Source organism: Pan troglodytes, chromosome X (assembly GCF_028858775.2).
Source record: "Pan troglodytes isolate AG18354 chromosome X, NHGRI_mPanTro3-v2.0_pri, whole genome shotgun sequence".
In the NCBI taxonomy this organism is placed as follows: domain Eukaryota; kingdom Metazoa; phylum Chordata; class Mammalia; order Primates; family Hominidae; genus Pan; species Pan troglodytes.
The window spans coordinates 15,709,762-15,718,779 of record NC_072421.2 but is presented as its reverse complement, the minus strand read 5'-3'; the positions used below and the strand labels follow the sequence as shown (position 1 = coordinate 15,718,779).

General features: G+C 35.8%; 1 pseudogene; it reads left to right on the top strand.

The window, feature by feature from the left end:
* The first annotated feature begins 8,318 nt into the window (after positions 1–8,318).
* LOC107971085 (large ribosomal subunit protein eL33-like) lies at positions 8,319–8,650 on the top strand (annotated as a pseudogene).
* Positions 8,651–9,018: the final 368 nt, after the last annotated feature.

The window sequence follows — 9,018 nt, the reverse complement described above, 5'->3', positions numbered from 1 at the left end:
ACCACAAAAAATAAGTATGTAAAGTGACAGATTTGTTGATTAGCCTGATTTAATCATTCCACATGGTAAACATATATCAAAATATCATATTATATCCCATAAATGTATACATTTATCATTTGTCAATTCAAAATAAAACAAATAAGAGAAGATGCAAGTATTGGTGGAGGGGTTGGACTGAATTACTCCTTAAAAATAGCTTTATTGAGGTATAATTTATATACCATAAAATTCAGCCATTTAAATTGTACAATTCTATGATTTTTAGTAAATTTATTATAGAGTTGTGAGACTATCATCACAATTCAGTTTTAGAACATTTTCATCACCACCCAAATATTTTTATGCCCATTTTCAGTCAACTCCAGCTACCCAGGCCAAGTGCCAAGCAACCATTAATCTGCTTCAATTACTTTTAAGGGATTTGCTGACCCCAAGATTCTATGAAACTAGAATTCTGAGACTTGGGCATAGATACACCTTGGGCCCAAAATGTAAGCTCACTCCAGGAAATTCCAAAGGCGTTTTTTTTTTTTTTTTTTTTTTTTTTTCTGAGAACACACGCCTTCCTTGTACTTGCCATTTTGACACTTAGCAGCTTTCCTCATTAGCGCACTTTTCACACTGAGCAGCTTTGCAGACACCTGTTGATTATTTTGCTGTTAACGGAGACTCTGGTATCCTAGAAATACTGAGGGTGAAAAGTCTGTGTCACATATTATAAATATCAGCTTCTTTGCTAATGTAGACACTTTGCTTCCAGATAATTCATTATGGATGAAATCAACAAAACACAAGGTTTTGAAAACTTTGAAGTACCAGATATTTTCTTCTGGGCTTTCCGTAGAATGTTATCTTGTCCTGACTTCATAGAGGAAATGCATTTAAACCTTGTTCTCTCCATCTCAGTGGAAAAAAAATTGATGTTGCAATTAGAGATACCTGGAGTTTTGCTACCTATCCCTGAGAATGTGCATTCGTGTTGGAAACTGAGGTAACCTTTCTGGGACTGGGGAGATTCTGTTATTCTGTTCTTCAGCTCCTCTAAAAGCCCAGGAAGCCAGTTTTGTTCCAATAGGTAACTTTACAATTGGGGTCAGATCCTTGATCAAATCTATATTATCAAATAAATATGACTAAGAAAGTGCCATCAAAATTAAGAAACAAATGTAAATTTCTAGGATAACATAAAATAGCAAATTCATTTCCGCATCCTATAAAATGGATACATATTTTCCCCTAGCCTGTTTTCTCCTCTGTAAAAATAGGCCTAATCATAGCACACTCTGAAGTATAAGAGTTAAATGTATTAGAGAATAAGAAAATAGAATGCGTATAACATTTAAGATACATGTAGTACATTTTATTTTTCTTCTATTGTTTATATTGATTAAATGAGAAGTTCCACTTTGCTAATCTAGACAAACCATAAACAAAATTTACAGGTTCTGTTGCATTTCTATGACAATAAAGACAAAGTATAAATGAAAAAAATAGATTTATTTGACTTCACAAAGTAAAACAAAGCATAAAAAAACCTTTGTCTAAAAACACCAAAAAACATAATTTTAAAAGCATTTAATCAATTAAGAAACAAATTTGCAATATGTATAATAGATGAATTAATAGTATTAATTAAAAAATTAGCTGGGTGTGCTGGTACACACCTGTAGTCCCAGCTACCCAAGAGGCTGAGGCAGGAGAATTGCTTGAGCCCAGGAGGTTGAGGCTACAGTGAGCCACGATTGCACACTGAACTCCAGCCTGGACAACAGAGCAAGACAGCAAGACCCTGTCTCAAAAAAATAGTGAATAGTATTAATGTATAAAGTACACAAAAATTTCAATGAAAACAAATGAATAAGAAATTCACTGAAATGATGTACCTACAAATATATTTTTAAAGTTTACCCTTGCTAAATTTTTAAAAATGCAAACTGCTTTTATAGCAAGATACTATTTTTCACCCACCAAATTAGGAAGGATTGAAAGGGTCAGTAATTCTCAGTGATGAGGACAATGTGGAAAAACAGACACTCTAATGCACTGCTTTGTGGTATTGAGAATTAATGCAATCTTTATGTGTGGGAAACTTGTTAAACGTATTTATATCCATTGACCTAACAATTCAATTTCTAAAACTTTTTCCTAGGGAAACAATTAGTAATATGCTCAAATATTTACCCATATAATGCTAAAGGTGGACTATGTGGGGTTTTTAGTTTTATCTAAAAATTTAAAATACCCTAGATACCCAAAAGGAAGAATTAAGTGTTATGTGTATTCACCAGAATCTTATGCAGCTAATAAAAATTATAAGAGAATCATTAATGACATAGTGTGGGTTTTTTATTAAAAAAAGCCTTTTTAGAGAAATATGATGAAACCTGACAGTAGAGTTTGAATATTTCCCTATAATAAATAGGACTTAAAAATTAACACGAGGATGTAACCTGAGTTGAGCTTCTTTCTTTATAAAAGGATGCATAACTGATCTGAAATATTTTAATATCTTTGACTATCTTTGACAAACTATGAAAACATCATAGTTTGTAGAGGAGAGATCATGAGTTCTGTCTTTGCTAATAACTTTATCATTTGTGCCTAGCATGATGCCTGCCATATAGTAGGTGATCAGTATTTGTAGGATGATTTAAGTAGAAATTTCCTAGGTTAGACTATTCTTTTTTCTTTGCTTTTCAAGTGTAGCTAAGTGGTCTGATGAGTGTTGGGGACTGTTAGTGTTGAATTCATCCTTAGGGCTGTTTTGGCACAGGCCGACAGCATTACATCTTTCAATCTATCCCTCAGATACTCCCCCACCTCGTATCACAGCCACATGTCATGATAGGAACCCTACAAATGTTGACTCAGTGTACAAAATAGTTAACTATGGTATCTTCTTTAATCAATGGGGGGAAAATGGCCTCAGTTGCCCTTTTATACTTCCTATACCTCCTGCTTTAATCTTACAATTTTTTTCAGACTGTCCTTTTGGTCTTTCTGGATGGTTCCTTCAGTTATCACATGAAAACACTGGGCTCTAGCCATTTCCTCCTCCTCGTATTTTCTTTCTCTATTCTCTGAGCTGAACTTTTTTAATACCCAGCACTACAAAAGAAACTATATGAATCCTTAGAAATGAATAAAATTAATGTTCCTTTGGGAAGGAAGAGGATTAATATAGAGGAAGTCCCACCCAAAGTGAAGAGGAACATGTGGCCCACTTCACCAGCATTGGAGAATTATGTGCAAGAGAAGAAAGGCAGACAGTCAGACACAGGTATTATGGCTCCCCTGCCCTGTGCCAAATCCAGAGTATCAGTCGTAGTGCTGGTAGTAGAAGGACTGAGGAGGGATCTAAAAACATAGGGGCTTTTTTCTTCTTCCCATTTGGGATTCTTGGGAGATATCACATCTCACAGTGTTCCTGCATCAACATGATTATAATTGAATCAATTCAATTTATATAAATAAAAACATTTTACATACATATATTTGTTATTCTTGAAATAACAAATTATTGAGATAGAGAACCGATTAGTGGTGCCAGGAGTTAAGACTGGAGGGAAGGGAACAGGTATAGCTTATAAGGGAGTAACAGAAAGGAGCCTTGTGGTGATGGAACAGTTCTGTATTTTGATTGTGGTGGTGGTTACATGAAGGTACACATGTGATCAAATTGCACAGAACTACACGCACACACACAAACTCAAATGCATGAAAAAAGTGAAATATTAATAAAGTCTATATTATATCAATGTCACTTTCATGCTTTTGATGTCCTATGGTTTTGCCAGATGTTACTATTGGGAGAAGCTGAGTGAGGGTACATGGGACCTACCTGTATATTTTTGGCAATTTCCTGTGAACTTATAAATTCAAAACAAAAATTTAAAGCAAAATATTTCTGTATGAGTAAGATATGATTAATTAGTAGGATTAAGTTTCTCTCCATTATTCATTCAGGTGAGAGATCAAGAGGAAGATTAGATTAATTATAAGAAGTAAAAACATACATTTCTCTAGGGACACCTATGTGTATTTATAAATCTGTGACTATATATGAAGGTGAGTTTATTCCTTTGTTTGACATAAGTGAAAATATATGTTACAAGCTATTTTACATCCATTTGGCTTTTTTTCACCTTTAGCAATGTGTCTTGCATTTGTTGTCTATCAATACATATAGGTCCACCTTATCCCATTCCTTTAAATGGCTGGTTTGTATTCACTCCTTGGATATGCCAGGCTATACATTAATTATGTAACCATTTCCTCACTGATGAGCTATGAAAATCAAGCTGCAGTGAAAATCCTCCTACATTTGTCTTTGCAAGCATGTATCTGTAAAAAAAATTCTGAAGTGGATTTACAGTTATATTAGAGACACACTGATGGTAAGACTCACACACATGCCAATCAATCAAATCGCTAACTTGGTTTAGGATAAATAAGGACCTGGATACACAGATGTTTGTACTGTTGAGAGTGAAACATACTGGATGGAAGGTATGTTCAGCACCTGTAGTTGGCTTAGAGCTCCTACCCTAGGGTCCCTTCACCCACCTGTGATACACCGGACTGTGAAATCAGATGTGAAGTCCCTCCTGCAGTGGATCTGATCAAGTCTCAGGAGCTATCCTCCAACTTACTCACAACTTTTTGTATATGCCACATTTCTGTATGCAGGTATTCCCTGATATTCATTCACCATCACCTTTTGACATATCATTACTTTGTCAAGCTTGAAAACTAACATGTCCATTTTAAGAAAAAAGTCAGTGTGCAATAAATATATAATTTATTTATGTTTTTGGATAGCTCTTTTTCTGGAGTTCACGGTTAAGATGCCCTCCTTCCAGAAATCTCCACTAAATATGAACAACTGCTCTTATGGGGCCCCAGATTTGAACATCACCTTTCTATACATTTCTACCAGAGTGTACTTGGCAGAGATAGTATAGAATAATGATTAACAGCAAGGGCTTCAGTATTAGGTTGACATTTCCAATCTTACCTTGCCCACTCACACAGTACAGAGCAGGAAGTCAAAACCCATCAGTCTGGTCCTAGAGTCTCTTAACCTAGAGTCTCTTTCAGTTATATATTGCTGTATAAATTCTGTGTAATGAATAATCACAAAAAAAACCCAGTGCCAAACAACAAAGAACTGTTTATTTCTTGCATATCTGTGGGTTAGCTGATCTGGGCTGGCCTCAGCAGAGCTTCCCCGGCTGGAATCAGCAGAGTAGTCAAGATATGTTCTTATGGTGATGGTAGAAGGTTAAGAAGGCAAGATGCACTATGCAAGTGCATTTCAAGTCCCCACTTAATGTTATAACCAATTATACCCATTGGCCAAAGCAAGGCTTATGGCCAAGCCTGACGTCAAGGGGTAAAGAAGGAGGTGAGAGTTACTACAGACACACATGGCAAAATGTGTGGCTACAGAGAAGGGTGGAGATTTGAGGCCAATAATACAATCTGCTACAACCATCATACTAATGCTGCTTCCAATATATTTTGTGATTATTACTCGTTTTCAGTAGCCCATCAGAGTCTCTATGGAGCATACTGCATCCTTTCCTACTTTTTATAAACCAATAAGGTTGTTTCTTCTTATGTATTTTTATGCACAATGGATTGAAAGGCACTACTGTGGTCTCCTGGTATCTGTATATAACCAGGGATAGCATGTTATAGGATATTAGTTCTACTCTTTTTGTATTGGCTAGGAGTGTTTTTGGCTACAGTTAGAGAATTCACGGCTACCAGTGGTTTAAATAATAAATAAATTCCATTATTTTACACAACAAGAAAACTGGTGGTTCCATGTTTGGTGTGATGACTCGATGAAGCCTTCAAAAATTCAGGATCTTTCTATCGTTCTATTCTGGCATCGTCAGCCTGTAGGTTTTTCTGCTTTAGGTTACTGCCTTATGGTCACAACATGGCTGCTTCAGTTCCAAGCAGCAGAACATCACATTTCCACATTCAAGTCAGAAAGAACAGTAAAGGAGCTGTACTAGAGAGTACTCCTCACATATTTATCCCTCTGTAAGTAAGAGAGACCTTTTGCAGAAGCTCCTGGCAGACTTCTTCATCCATCTAGCTGACTGGAATTGTGTCACATGGACAACCGTAGTTATAGGAGAGACCAGGAATATTAGTATTTATTTCTTTTACCTCTTTCACAAAAAAGTGGCAAAGGAGAAGAGGTTGAGATGGCTCCTGTGTGCCAATTGACACCAACTACCATACTTTTTTCACTATTCTGAGACATTATTTCAGGGCTTCATAACTCTAACTTTACACTCTCCTCACATTTTTCAGATTCCCAGGTTAGTTGAAGAGGAGAGGGATTATGCCCTTTTTTCTGACAAATCCTAGTATAGCCCTCCTGTGGACTTATGAGTTAAGTAGATTTTTCCCACCACTTTGGGATCTTATTTTTTCATTTTTTGTTGTTTTAGTATTTGTTTATTATCCCAGAAATTGTAGTATAACTACAACAATGATGAAACCATGTAATTATTTTGAATAACTGAAAAAGACAAGAGAACAATCCAGAGCCTTTATTTTAAAAAGTCAGCACTGAATTTCTTAAGAGTATTCAATCAGAAAGAAGTCTACTGAGACACTACCTTTGGGATATAATTGAGCAATTACAGAGCTCCCCAAATAGCAAACACTGAAAAGAAAAACTCAATTTTAACTAACAACACATACACCTATAAACAAAGGGCTTTAACCTGATTCTCATTAATACAACTAAAATCTATTTCCATTTACTTGTGGAAAAAAGATTGATTTTTTCATTTCTGCCTTAGAGTAACACTGATAATTACACTCTGAAAAAATGTCACTCACATACAATGTCTTCTTCCCCAATGTGCCATCAGATTAAAATTACTCATCCCCCCAATTCAGACATACATTTCTCTTGTCAGCACATATAAATTAGGGACAAAATACAACCTGCATATTAGAATGAATAAGAACACATGCCAACAGATCAAATTTTAAAAATTGGAGAGTCTCTCTAAAAATGTGTATATATATATATATATATATACATATACACATATATATACATATACGTATATATGTATATATGTATATATATACATATATACACACATATATATATATAATGAAGGAAAATGAAAGGGCCTGGGAAACAAAAGGAATTTTTACTTAAATTAATTAGATTTTATTTTGGAGATTGAATTTACAGTCAATTCTAAATTTCTACATCTTATTTTTACAGCATAAAAAGAAGCCTATGTCTGGTCCTTAAATATATCTGCTAAATATATCCATATACATGGAAGCCCATCACATCTTCAATAAGATCATTTCTACCTACAACCAAAGCTTACAGCACTGCGGTAGCAGTCAGTGTCGTTCATTACTAGCCACTTCAAAGTTTGATCCAGTTCACTTCTTGAGAACCTCAACTGCTGATGGTGCTAAGATGTTGCCACATGATAGCTAACATTTGACATGTTACTTAGTGCCAGGCATTGTTCTAAGTGTTTTACATGTGTCATCTCATTTAGTCTTCAGGACAATACTGTATATATATAGACATTTGTATATATTTACATTATTGTATCTATTTATTTGAGGAATTCATATATAGATAAAAGCTTAGTCAATCGAAAGCAAATGTTTCTAGATGCCTTTCTCCAGCTCTATTTCTTGCTTTACAAGTTGCAAGAAAAGTGTACTCAAAACTGAAGTACCCTGTCCTCATCCAAAGATGTCCGATAATGTGTGGACCAAAGGTGGTTGGCACTGATTCTGTATAGGGGTGGGACAGAATGTGGCGCTGTTCTCACCTTGTTTTGCTTTGTTGTTGGACCCTCCAAAAGGCCTGACTTGGGTAAAGGTAGATTTTAAGAATAATGTAAGTGGAATGTATCTATGTGGATTTCATCATTTTAAGATGTAACACAAACACTTCATTTCAACTTGAGATTCAACCCCTAAATCCTCTAAGGGAGAGAATATTATATTTTAACAAAATGCCATGTAACTACACAATTAACATAAGGCTTTGAATAGACTACTAGTTGTGGATTTGACCTGCCCATGAATATTCACCCACAAAAGTGACAGCCATATCAGTTCTCTGTGATAAGTGCCTCATTGTCACTCCAAGCAACTGGTCACTGCTGACTGTTAGAGGACAACATATGTACCAAGCTAGGGCAACCATATTTTCTGTCCTAGAAATTAAGAATCAGATTCCTTCCACCATCTTGCAGCCTGTGGAGACCTGTTGGGAACAGGACTTCTAAAAGGCAAAGATGTCTGGAAGGCTATGGTCCAAGGTCATTTTGCTGTCTGTAAGTGGGGTCTCTAGAACCAAAGGGAGCATACATTTCTTCTTAAAATTGAAGGTGTTTATGCCTGAGATGAAACTGAATTCTATTTGGGCAAGAAATGTGCTTATGTATACAAAGGGAAGAACAACACAGTGACTCCTGGTGGTAAACCAAACAAAGCCATAATAATCTGGGGAAAGGTAATTCAGGCCCATGGAAAGGGTGGCATGGTTTGTTCCAAATTCCAAAGCAATCCTCCTGCTAAGGCCATTGGACACAAAATCTGTGTGATGCTGTATCCCTCAAGGATTTAAACTAATGAAAAGTAAATAAATAAAAGTGGATTTGTGCTCTTGTAAAAAAAAAATAAGAATCAGGATTCAGAAAAGGATAGAAATCCTCTGTGTCTGGCTTAAACTGAGGGCATGGAAATCCAGGGTCTGTGGAGGGGTGACACTGAGCACAAAGAAACAAAGATAGTTGAGGAAAGAAAAAGAGAGTAAAATACATGAGCAGGGAGAAGATGTCCTGAGAGACCATATGCTATCATATAGTGGGAGAGAAACAGAGACAAAAGAGAAACTACCTTTGTTCTTCAGGTCAGGGTTTCTGTTTCCTGCTGCTGGGATTCCAAGTACTGTATGTGCTTTAAAACTTTGCTTCAGCTCATTTAAAGTGAGAC